The sequence below is a fragment of the Arachis ipaensis genome, chromosome B7, assembly GCF_059453495.1.
Source record: "Arachis ipaensis isolate K30076 ecotype BB chromosome B7, ASM5945349v1, whole genome shotgun sequence".
In the NCBI taxonomy this organism is placed as follows: domain Eukaryota; kingdom Viridiplantae; phylum Streptophyta; class Magnoliopsida; order Fabales; family Fabaceae; genus Arachis; species Arachis ipaensis.
Window position 1 is genome coordinate 132,522,812 of NC_142442.1, and position 13,136 is coordinate 132,535,947.

At 39.0% G+C, this 13,136-nt stretch overlaps 1 pseudogene; it reads right to left on the reverse strand.

Moving 5' to 3' along the window:
- Positions 1 to 5,464: 5,464 nt before the first annotated feature.
- LOC110265132 (protein FAR1-RELATED SEQUENCE 5-like) lies at positions 5,465 to 9,062 on the reverse strand (annotated as a pseudogene).
- Between the last annotated feature and the right edge of the window lie 4,074 nt (positions 9,063 to 13,136).

The following is a 13,136-nucleotide window of genomic DNA, read 5'->3' on the forward strand; positions in this document are numbered from 1 at the left end:
CGTCTTCAGCTACTGCGAGGAAAAGTACAGCAGGAAGGCAGCCACTGACTTTGGGAATCGTGACGAACAAGGTCGACGATGTTCACGGGGAACGAGTTTCTGCCAAGCTTGAGCGACAAACGGATGGTACCGGCGTGAGGAGTCAGCAATGAGGAGAGCACATCCAGGAAACGAACTCAGATACGGCCGGTGGCAACCTAACCCGAGAGGATGACATCGTAGGAAGCCCTAGTGTAGGCGCGCTTCCCGTCGTCGGGGTGGCATTTCAAGGAAGGGGAGATGGGGGCGAGTGTTGAACAGAGTTACAGTGACGCTGAGGAAGAGGTAGGCGAAAGCTCTGATACATGGGACGACAGGCGAGAAGATAGACTTCTAAACCAGAGAAGGCACGGGTATAGGAGCCGCGGCGGCAGTTTCGGGAAGGAGGATGCAACAAGTGCCGCGTGCAGTAGCAGGTCGCATGAAGGGTTGAGGGATCCCATTTTTCTGTGGTCTGGGCTTTCTGTTAGGATGGAAAGTTGCCAAAAAAAATTAATGTGTAATTTGGTGCAAATTTTATGGGTCCAATTAATTGTGGCATGAACGGTGGGCATCGGTTTTTTGTTCTGGTGGGCTGGGGTTTGGTTCGGGTAGGATTGCGTTGTCTTATCCGAAGAGGATAAGATCAAAATAGATGACTCTAGAAGGTTTCAAGTAACGATAACAGATATTTCTAGCATAATAAATACCCTATCCTGGATTCTACACAATCAGAATGAGAGGTGGAGTCCATGGTTTCTACCATAATAAAAACCCCATCCTGGATTGAACGCAATCAGTATGAGAGGTGGACTCCATGGTTTCTATCATGCGCTGCGGTTTCCGTCGTAAGTCGTCCGGTCTATGTTCTCCCATTCAGGTCTGTGTAATTGTGTGTCAGTAAATTGAAAGTCATTGAAAATTTCGGTGTGATTTATTTTATCATTGAGTGTGAAACATGTTTGACAGAGGTTGAGAGATGTGCATTCGGACTGCTCTAATACACCCTCCGATTAGGTGGATGAAGTCGTGAATGTTGATGTCAGCGATTACCGAGTGTTCATAGAGGCGGGACAACTGTTGGCGGCATAAACCGGGATTGAAAATAATGTTAGTTTCATCACCATTATTTGGAGATCGTGGTATTTATACTTTGGTTATGAAACATGGTATTGATTTGTTAGCTTTAAAACGTTTAATTTATTTGATATAAATTTTTTTGTCATAGACTGCTTTGGGAGTGTATGGGATGACTGATGCAGATGCAAAAGTAATATTGTTCTGGAAGTGCAAAGGTAATTCAGTTGGTGTGTCTCAGTTAGCGACGTCGGTGACCATAAGCTATGTCCTTTTCTCGTTTTTACTTTTTTTATTAAGTTGACGATTGCCTTGAAATTAGTGGATAATAAATTAAGACGTGGATTGATATTGGTAAATATTGTCGTACATATGTGATAGGTGCTCTAAAGTACGGGAGAAGTTGATAATTTCGTTTCTTTCCTGTCGCATGGAAACCTCCTCTTTTGTCAATTATCCTTTGTTGTCCCAGTTGGAGATAAATATCGTTGGTTGAATGCCTATATTGAATAGTAAATGAAACGATGGTAGTGAATTTAGAATTTTCCTCGGTTAGAGTCTTCAAAGTAAACAAAGTATGTGAAGAAAATCCATTAAAATTCGTGTTCGATACTTTATGAATTATATATAATTTTCAGTTATATATATGTGTACCCATCCTGGAATGATGGTAATTGTTAAAGGGTCTAAATGCCTTCATGAAACGTAGTAGAAGAATTTGCTTGCATAAAGTGTAGTAGATGGTACTTGACATTATAAATATTTCTCAATTGAAACTTGAAAAGCACATTTAATTTATGAGCATTGAGTTGGTCTATTGAAATAACTTTCTGTGCTATTGTTATTGCTGGAAAGGTCTCGTGTTACATGATTTCTATTTGTGCACAACGAAAAGAAATTTATTTTGAAAGTATGCTGCAGGAGATAACAAATTTAGGTGAAGCCTTATTCGAAGGTTAACCAAGTATTAGAAGGTTTGTCATGAAAAGTAGTAAGACCTTAATGCTGAAGTTGGTTTTGGCTTATTTAAGCAGTGTGCTTAATTTATTTATTTTGTGTGAGAGTTCTCTAAATTTGTTTTATTCAGCTTGTTTCCGTTATATAACCGATGTATTTTGTTGTCTTTCTTCACCATTTGTGTTTGTTAAGGTGCTGTTTTGACCTAAGTCTGATTAGATGTGAGTGTATGAAGCAGTAGGAGTAATATTTGTTCCTAGAAAACCGGCATTTGAATTCAGATATTAATAATTTGGAATAATAACTGGTTTATAGAAGAAAGTGAATTTAAATAATAAAATTTGTTTGTAACGGATTTTGAACTCTTGATAGGCCATTCCGATATAGATGCAGGCTGGCTTTGTGAAAAACCCAAATGATGTCCACCCCTAGCTGTTCCTTACGTAGAACGGTTAGAGAAGAAATACTCTGACTATATCTCATTCATTCCAGAAAATGACGTTGTTCAATTTGTAGAAGAAGTTACGGAAGATGCACATTCAGTAATACGTATTCCTCTGTTGTCATATTAGTTATTTGAGTATTAGAATTGCCTCAATCGTGAGAAGACATTTTATTTGAATAACTGCAGTAGTACATCTAACTATAGTTGTTTTTGTTTGTTGCAGTACATGTCCCCGTACCGCAGGCGCCCCATGGAGACCGGTCTGTGCAGAGTCGTAGCATTTGGTTTCTGTCCCAACGAAAATGTTGAAAAGAGCATCTTCAAATTCGGTTGAATATCCCAATTTGATCAAGCAGGTCCATCTTCCTTCCAGCACGTCGTCATGATGAATCGGTTAGTAAAAATCGTAGTTCGTTTAGCCTATATTGGTTTTATGACGTAAGGTTGTTTTATTCGAATCTATCTATCTCCACCACAATCGTGAAACAATACACGAAACAAATGATCCATTTCATTCTCGTTGATTCCTGTTCAAGATAAAATGTTTTCCAAATGTCCACTGCACATACAGAACTAACATTCTATTCAGTTATGGTAGTTGGTTGTAAATATGTAAAGGAGCATGTGTTGCCGATCACAGTTGGTCGCATAAATTTTCCGGAAACATGTTTATCTCAACGAAAGAAAAAAATTTGGATATCGTACGGCGTATCAGGCAGGGATGATATAGAAGTAAAATGGATAAAGAGAAAAGATCCTATTGTTTGTTTGAAGGAAGGTCGTTAATGAGTTGTGGAGTTGTTGGAGCTAAAGCAACAATATTTTGTTGTTTTTAAGTGCAACGGAGAATTTAAATTTAAATTCCTTGTGCTCCGTTCGATTGACTCCGAGATTGATTATTCAAGTTTCACAAGTTTCCATCACGATGACCACCGTATGGGAAATAAATTTCCGATTCATTCGGAGGGTTTTGTATATGGAAACTTCTGAAACTCGAGTAATCAATTTAGGAAGCATTCGAACGAATCACGTTGGATTTAAATTTAGATTCTCCTTTGTACTTAAATGCCACGAGATACGGTTGCTTTAGTTTTAACAACTCCACAACTCCTTTCCGACGTTGATTCAAACGAGCACTATTATTTTATTTCTTGATCCATTTTACTTCTATTTCATCCCCGGTTGGTACCTCTAACGATGTTGTCAACCATAGGCATTTCGAAATGTTATCTTTATAAAACACATGCTACTTCGTCATAACTGCAACACATGGCCACTTAAATATTAACCGGTACGTTGTTAGCACGGTATTAACAACATCAGTTACTGTTTACGTTTACTGGGTCGTTGTAACGTACATTAGAATAAGAATTAACGCAATTGAATAATTTTTGAGTTGGAATATGCTTTTCTTTGCATGGGTAACGTCATATGAATCTAAACGTCATATGTGTGTGGATACTAGTGGTACTGTCGATAGACTAGAGCACAATATTCACACCCCCCAAGTAACGCCAACTGTCATTGAAAGGAAATGGGGTATATGGCCAAATCGTATTTTGTACCCAGGTTGTGGCAATTTCGTTGCCCTTCGTGGCATATATGGCTGACTGCTTTTGCTAGGAAAACTATGTCAACCATATGAAATTTATTAATGAATGAAGTTCTAGCTAGTGTAAAAGTAATAGCAGGAGTTGTGCCCGTTGTCCGTTTGTTACATGGTGATTGAACAAGAAAAGGGATAAAAATTTTCACTTGATTTTGGTCATGATAATTGAGCTAAGGTATTGGAATGATATCTAAGTGTCGCTATATCCACTGTGCAGCAATATTATGGTATGGTATCAAATGAAAATCCTAAAAATAGTTCGGAAATGAATTTTAGTTGTAATTATAAATTGTAAAGTGGTTCGTTATTTCATAAGAATTTGTTTATTGTGTTAGAACCTAAAACTTGCGTCTCCAAAATTATAAAATTTCCACTCGTTCATTTTTGGAAGACGGCAAACTTAGGACTATTCATTATATCAAGAATATCTAGGAAACAATATAGATTCCTTAACTATAAATAACGATAGCTTATTTTGTTTAACAAAATAATCAATTAAATTCAACCTATGTTAGATGAAAGATATTTTGTTCGCATGCAGACATCAAAATGTTAGCTTTCAGTTTCATTGCTTTGAAACTTTAACACTTATGTAATGTAACAACAATGAAGAATCCTAGCACAATACACAAGCTATTGAGGGGGCAACAATATTTTTGAATATTACAAATCTAAATTTTTTTAACCAATTAAAATAATAATTAAGATTATATATTTTTTTTCCGGAATGAAAAAATTTGTAATATTATAATATATTAATTCAATGAATAGTTTTAATGAATTGTTTTGTAATAGACGTATAAATATAGTTAATTAAAATTAAGAATCTGGATCTGTGTATTCATGGACCAATGAAACACCGATCAAGAGGTTACTGGACAAATGACCCCATCTGAAACGGATGACCAGTTATGACCTTGAAGATATAAATATCAATCAACCCAAATGGGTGAGAGGGGTTGAACTTCATGCACGATTTATGTCACTTTTGCTGCATTGTGGGAAAATTTAACGGGTTACATTACCTAAATCAATAGCTTCATGCATCACTTCTCAACGCAGAGCGTCAAAATCATTGGGTAACTGCACGTAAAATTCCACAAATCGGCATAATCCCGTCCATAATGGAATTGATAATTCGAATGCACAAGGGATCTTGTGTTCTAACCAATAAAAGGAAGTTGGAGCAGAATCTAACATTGTAGCCATCAAATAACATAGAAATTAGAGTTATCAGTTTTTGATTAACAATACCGCTATATGCAAACATAAGACCTCAGTTAAAAATCTGTTTCAGGCTAACATGTTCTCCTTAACGTCATACTTTGAATAATAGCTCACAACTAAGTCGACCGTCGTCATGGGTCTGCAAGCGAAAAGTGATCCCGTTTGTCGCTTCCAGCTTGACATGCATTTTCAGCGTGACAATTATCTGGGACAACGACGGGTACCTGTTGCATTAACAAGAACGTCAAACAACACACCTGTTAACACCAACATTATGCAATCATAACGGATCTCCTTGCACCATGATCATTGTAGTGGCTAAATCATGCTAATGCACACAATGATTACAATAACCAATTGGGAAAGATTCTGCCTTAATAAAATCTCCAGTAGTGTGCTGTTAGTTTAATTTCGTTACAACTAGGACTGCTTCTTCCCCATCGTCAACACCATAGCATATACCGGCAATACAAGTAACATGTTAACATACAGTTCAGTGGGTATAAAAAAATTAACACATTAACAATGGCCTGTGTGCATTAATTACTAACTATATTTTATTGACACACATGACTTATTTTATAAATTTTTACCAAAGAATAGTGAGGCACATAATAATGAAATAACTACTGCTACTACAAAACAGCATTTAGTTTAGTTCAAAGATTTAAATGCCATTAATATTGAACCGCTGGATAGAGTTAGTTTTATTGGTCACGACGCATACTAAATAGTCCTTGCAGGAAAAACTTAGGTGCTAACCTTAGATCGCTTGCGTTTATTTCTTCCACCATGTGATTCATTGTTCCTCGTTGGCGCTTGCGTGGCTCCGTTGGGGCATCTAGTCCTCCGGTGCCCTAGCTTCCCGCATGTGCTGCACTTTCTTTTCGTTTTCGACGCAGAACCGCCTGCTTGGCTCATCCGACCCGTGCCTTTTGTTCTGACACGAATAGGGTCCTTCACCCCGCAATCATTTGCTGTTGTGATATCATCCGTTGATGGTCTTAACCCGTACTTTATTTCAAGGAACACAGCATCGCTCAAAAGCTTCTTTGAGTAAAGTTTGAAGTCTTCATGACTCATGCAAGCAACGCGCCCTAAGCGCTTACACAGCTGGGAGAAAGCACCCAATCGTGTCCTATAGGTCACACTTGGGTCAGCAGTATGTTGCTCAACACATTGGTTATGGATCTCCAATTTGGCTGCCTTAGACCATCTACGGAGGACAAGGCTTTCAGGGATTTCCACCAAGTCTAGACTTACACACACGGAAAGGATATGCACACAAGGAATGCCAAACGACTCCATACGCATGCAGGTGCAACTAAATGTGTTCGAGATATGGTCCCTATATACCTTCCAATTCATCTCAGGCCTCCGATACTTCTGGAGAGTATATGCATGAGGGTTCTCACTGTCATTAAATTCGCGTATTCTAACACGAACACACCGTTTCAGGCTATCCCGGAATCTGAGAAACATTTCGCGGGTGAACATACTCCATCCAGACTTTTCCAGCTCAACAAACTCCGTTTGTAGCACAGGTGTTCCGTACCATGAACGAAAGTCTAGCTCGTCCTCGGTGTCACGAAGAAAGTCCACACACCTTTGAAAATTTCTGACAAATTCTAACACCCCGTACCTGCTCTCAACAAACCTCCCTAGTTTGGCATGTAGTGACTCACACCTAGAGGTTGTCCGTACTCTAGCAAAAAATCTACCACGAATGTATGCGGTTGCCCAAGCATGCTTTTTGGCGTACAACTCCTTAACTCACTCAACCTCCCTAACACCGCACTCATTGACCATTGATTCCCAATGCGCTTCGAACTCCTCGATTTCAATATCTGCCAGCATGCAGTGTCTAAACATTTGTGTGAATCTCGGGTCACTTATGTTAGCAGTCGCGTTCCTCAGCAGATGCCAGGCACACAACCGATGATGTGCGTCTGGAAAGACGGACTGGATTGCTATCCGCATGGCCGGGTCGCCATCCGTGATGACGGAATGCGGTGCCTTACCTTGCATGCATTCCAGAAACTGGCGAAGAACCCAAATATATGACTCCTGCGATTCGCATGAGACCATTGCTGTTCCGAATACGCATGTCTGGTTGTGGTGGTTTACTCCGGAAAAGACTACAACGGGTAGGTTGTACTTGTTGCGGCCGTAAGTAGCGTCGAATGCTAGCACATCGCCAAATATCCCATAATCTTCCTGACAATGACCATCGCTCCAAAACAAGTTGCATAGCTGTTGCCCTGACCCCAACTTGTACCGCCAAAATATTTTCCCATCGATGCGTGCCAGACCTTCCAAGTAACTAATAGCTGCAGTTACGTCTCCGCCTTGCAGACCTCTCTGTTTCCGTATCTCATTATACATATCTTGTTTTGTGAATGTTACCAGATTAAAGCCCCCTAGTTGTGCTGCGAATGACTCATAAATCTTAGGTATGCTAATCCCAATCTCCCTCATGCTTGTTAGCTGAGCAACTTCTACCTCAGATATCTTCCTGTGTGACCGCAGATAATCAACAAGCTTCCCATACGCAAGTTCGTGGTTATGTTCCTCGACAAAACGCGACACATACCACCTCCCACTACCCTCTTTCCGCTTTATCCTCATCTCCGCCGTGCATCCGCATCGGGTTACAACCTTATGCTCCCTTTTGCGATCAACCTTCTCCAACCATTTCTTCTCTCGAAATCCCTGCCTATTACAAACGAACGTGTACCGCACTATCTCTCCGGCAGTGTTTCTAACCGTCTTGCCTCGCCTTGATGCAAAGCCCTTTAGTCGGCTGTAATTGTTATAGAAGCCACTTGCCTCCTGAGGTGAAGAAAACTCCATTTCAAGAACATCTTCTGCTTGCAACTCATCCAAACCCAAAAAAAGGGCAACATTTGAAGCCCCCCTTCCCTCCCAATCGGATAACTCAGCATCTTCCTCCACTCTCGTATCATACATTGTGTCCTGAAAGAATAACACAAACATTTCGCTACCGGCTGGCATTATGTGGAATGCGTTCTGTTTAAATATTGCATATCGATGCATATTAAAACTAGATAACATCAAAGCCTTGCATTTTCAATTAGTCTCAATGTATACTTTGCAGATGCAATGTTCATACGCGCAAATATGGTTATTAATTCAACCCTGATAACTTGAACTGAAAAACTCCTTTCAGGATTATTAATTTCATTTAATAAACATTATCATGTTATAATTTAACATACAGTTTACCCAATCATCATAATGGTTGGCCACTACAACATGTCCATGCCAATCTATTTAATAAAGGATTTGCTTCTCCAGGCTCGTTATCACAGATGCAAGTGGTACATATTTCTTTAAAATGGGAAACTTCAAAAATGAAAACTTAACAAATACTACCACCGCGGCTAACTTAACAACAAAACACAAATCTAGCATTTCTTCTACGCATCACACTCGTCACATCATAGTCACCACATAGAATATCACTTCTCACAACATAACCCTCACACCTGCTAAGAATGCAACCAACTCCATGAACAATACCACCGAAATGGTGTAACAGACCATTCCCATCCAATTCGATCCCACTCACACACTATAAATACAGATTGGGGCGTATACCTGTCGTACCTGTGGATTCGACACACCAGCCTTGCCCTCCATCCAGTTGTCCGCAAGAGGCTCATTCCACATACACGCATCCTTGCAAAACTTGCTACTTGATGCCATTGTTACCTGAAAGACAAACCTGTCAAACTAAAACAAACAATAAACTAGGGATTGCACAAACTTCTTTGCCACAGTTACTATAATCAACTTGCCCGCCTCAAAACTGTCTCACCCGACCAATGAAAAAAATATGCCACTTACATAGATCAAAAACCCTTACTTTACCACCTCATCTACTATCCAACATGCTTCCAACATCCTCACAGCCTCCACTTGCCTACTACATACACAAACTTCCAAAAATACGACATGCATTACACCTACGACACAAAGAAGCAAACACATTCACCATTACCTCCTAATTGCTACCAATACAGGGACAAAGCAATTTGTAACAAAAAAAATACCGAAGGCTTTTTCAGAAAAAAACAAATAGAGTAGTAAAAATTCATTTTTTCACAGACAGGTTCAACTTTCAACGACAATGTCACGATGGAGAAATTAAATTGAAAACAATATGGAAATTGGCAGAATGAGTCTCACCCGTCGACGGACTTACACACGGCGATGGGACCACCGCGTCGACGAACAAAATTGCGCGATGTCGACCTCGTGTTATTAACACGAGCCGCGATCTATGGTGCCAACTCCTGCGATCGGGCGGGTGAGATTAACAAGGCCTCCGCCGCGATGACCGTTTACTTCGATTCCAACCTCCGCCGTTATCAGGGATCCAGAAGTTGAAGGCCACCGTCACTTTAAGTACATACACAAACAACACAAACGATGAGCGATAAGGACGCCATCCAAGCATCGACGGCTGGGTGCTCACCTTCACGTTAGGGCACTGGGGGTTTACAAAACGCCACCTTTTCATTTCTTAACCCGCAACTCTTTTCCTTGCACTAAACCTCCCTCCATGGACCATTTTCATCACGGGCTTGAGTTTCTTTTCCTAACTGCATCACCATAACCATCAATATTCCAACAATGCAACAATGACAAAAAGGCCCATAACAAAAAACTCTTCCAAAATTTAATACAAGCCCAAATTCAGTCAATTATGTTCTTACGGGTCCAAAGGATACAACTTTTCATCCAACTGGCTCAGCTGCAACTTGGCTTCCTTTATGCTTTAAGCTGATCATGGATCACTACCCCTATGTGCAATTTTACTTTATTGCAGGGACATTCACGATATTCCACACCATGCTACAAGAAAAAAACAACGCCTGTAACCTAACCGTACATGGACCATCAAAGTTCCAGAAAAGTGGTCTGGACCACTTGAAAACTTTCCTATAGTTTAAATGTATTGTCAATTCTTTTATACTGACATCTAACTTGAGGTTGTTGCATATAGATAATAATAGTATTTTTATTATTTAACTATTTTTTTCTGTACTTTAGTATATGATTGGATAAATTTAGTGTAAAATAGTTCTATAAAGCAGTATATATATGAAAATTAACATTTTTGTACTTTTAATTTTACTGTAGATGAATTTCTTACTCAGAACTTTTTCATTAGTTATAAAGATGTATGAGTTATCTTGTTATGAAAGTAGTTCTATAATTAAGAGTTGAAGACACATGTTAGAGTAGTTTAGTTGGATAACCGTTAACTTAATATAGTTAGAAAGTTGTTAGTGATGAGTTAGAAAGTAGTTAGAGTTAATCAGGGTTAAGAGTAATTTTCAGCTCATGTATAACTATTGTAATCTGTAATGAGTATCAGTTTGAGATTCTCCTTTATTCTTCAGCAAGTAATCTTCAATCACATGAGCTATTTTTCTGTCTCTCCTCTCATACAATCTCTGTCTGCATCTTCTTTGCAACCTCCTCAAAGCCCGAGGTTTTCACATGGTGCGGTAAGAGTGAAAATTGTACCAGTAATGAGAATCTGAGTGGGCTAAGTAGAAAGAATAGATTGTTGCTGAAGGTTCCCAGTTCAGCCCAACTATGGCGAATGAGGAACAATTGTAGGATCCAGGATCACATAGAGAACATCTTTACTCCAATTGACATCGAGAATCTTGCGAAACTTTTGAACCAGCTCTCGAATTTTCTGAACTTACAGAATAGGATGAATCAATCTTCTGCAGGCAATCTTAGTGTGAATTTAGACGCAAATAATCCCATTACTTGCATCCAGGTGAGAATCCTGGAGTTTCGATAGTAAATGTAACTTCGAACCCTTCCAATTATCATTGTTGGGCCAAAACAATGAGGCCCTTAGGTCAAAGAATAAACTGCAATTCTTTGATGGAACCCTCCCTAAACATGAAGAAACTGATGTTAATTTTTTAATAGAAAAGTGTATGCTATATATAAAGTTGGTTCATATAACATTCGTAATTAAGGTAAGAAAAACATAATGTTTGTGCAGGTATGAACCGGAGTTTATCAAGAATATTGTTAGAGACACTGCTGACAGATTACCGTTGCCTGGACCAACCCAGCATGTAGTTGGACTCGATACTTGCTGTGAACAAGTAAAATCAGTGCTAAATATTGAGTCTAATGAAAATATTTGCATGTTGGGAATTTATGGACCTGGTGGAATAGGCAAAACCACATTGGCCAGATGTCTATTCGACAAGATCAAGCGGCAGTTTGAAGCTTCATGTTTTCTCGGTAATGTCAGAAAAATCTGAAAGTCGCGGAAGCTTAGAAAGTCTGCAAAAGACCGTTTTATATGACATGGGTGAGGAGACAATAACTGACCTTGGCAGTGAATTTAAGGGAGGATATGAAATCAAACGGAGGCTTCGCCACAAAAGAGTACTTCTAGTTCTTGATGATGTTAATTCAATAACACAATTGGAATCACTGGCTGGAGGGCATGATTGGTTTGGTTCAGGCAGCAGAATCATTATAACAACAAGGGATACTGATATGGTAGACAAGCATGTGATGGGTGATGTTGTCACCAAGAAATACAAGATGGAGGAGCTAAATGATGATGATTCCTTGGAACTCTTTTCTTGGCATGCTTTCAACAGGAAGGAGCTAAATGATGATGATTCCTTAGAACTTTAAAAATGTTTCAAGAAATGCAATAAGTTATGCAAAGGGCTTTCCGCTCGCTTTAGAAGTAATAGGCTCCCACTTAGGGGGTTTTACAAGTGTGGATAGCTGGGAAGAGGAACTGCACAAGTATAGAATTGATCCAAGTATTCAAGGAGTACTTGAAATAAACTACAATAGCTTGTATGAACTTGATCAGAAAACTTTCTTGGACATTGCTTGTTTCTTCAAAGGAGAGAAATGGGATTATGTTAAAAGGGTATTGAAAGCTTGTGACTTCTATCCAATTGTTCGAGTGTTCATTAGTAAATGTTTAATCACTGTAAATCAGAGTGGTTGCTTGGATATGCATGATCTAGTACAAGACATGGGCAAAGAGATTGTAATGAATGAGTCGCCAACAAACCTGGGTGAACGCAGCAGATTATGGTCTCATAAAGACATTCTTCAAGTACTCAAAGATGACACAGTAAGAAGTTTCATCACTACTGTACTTTTTTAGAGAAATAAGTTTACTTTAAAAGACTTAATTTGTTATGTTTTAACAGTGGCAATCTAGTACTAAGTCTTGATCCTTTGCTTGTGTTTTATAGGGAAGTAGCTCAATTGAAGGAATAATGCTTCACTCTCCTACACTTGAAGTAAATTATTGAATTAATACTGCCTTTGACAAGATGGAGAAACTCAGAATTCTAATTGTTCGGAATACAGTGTTTTCAACAGCACCAAGTCATCTTCCAAATAGTTTACGACTACTAGAGTGGAAAGGGTATCGATCAGAGTCATTCCCACTAATTTTCATCCCCACAGGATTGTTGATCTCAAGCTACCTCACAGTGCTCTTAAATTGGAAAGGCCATTTCAGGTGCACACTTCTCTCCTTCCCTATTTATTTCTGAATTAGTCATTTAAGGGTACACTAAGTAAATAAACTTTCACAATCTTATATTAGTTTTTAATGGCTTCAAATTGTATTTATAAAACTTAATAATACTATAATTGAACATGCTGATGAACCATTTATGCATCTCCGTTTTGCAGGTATTTGAGGATTTGACATGTATCAACCTCTCCCAATGTCAATCCGTTACACATGTCCCGGAT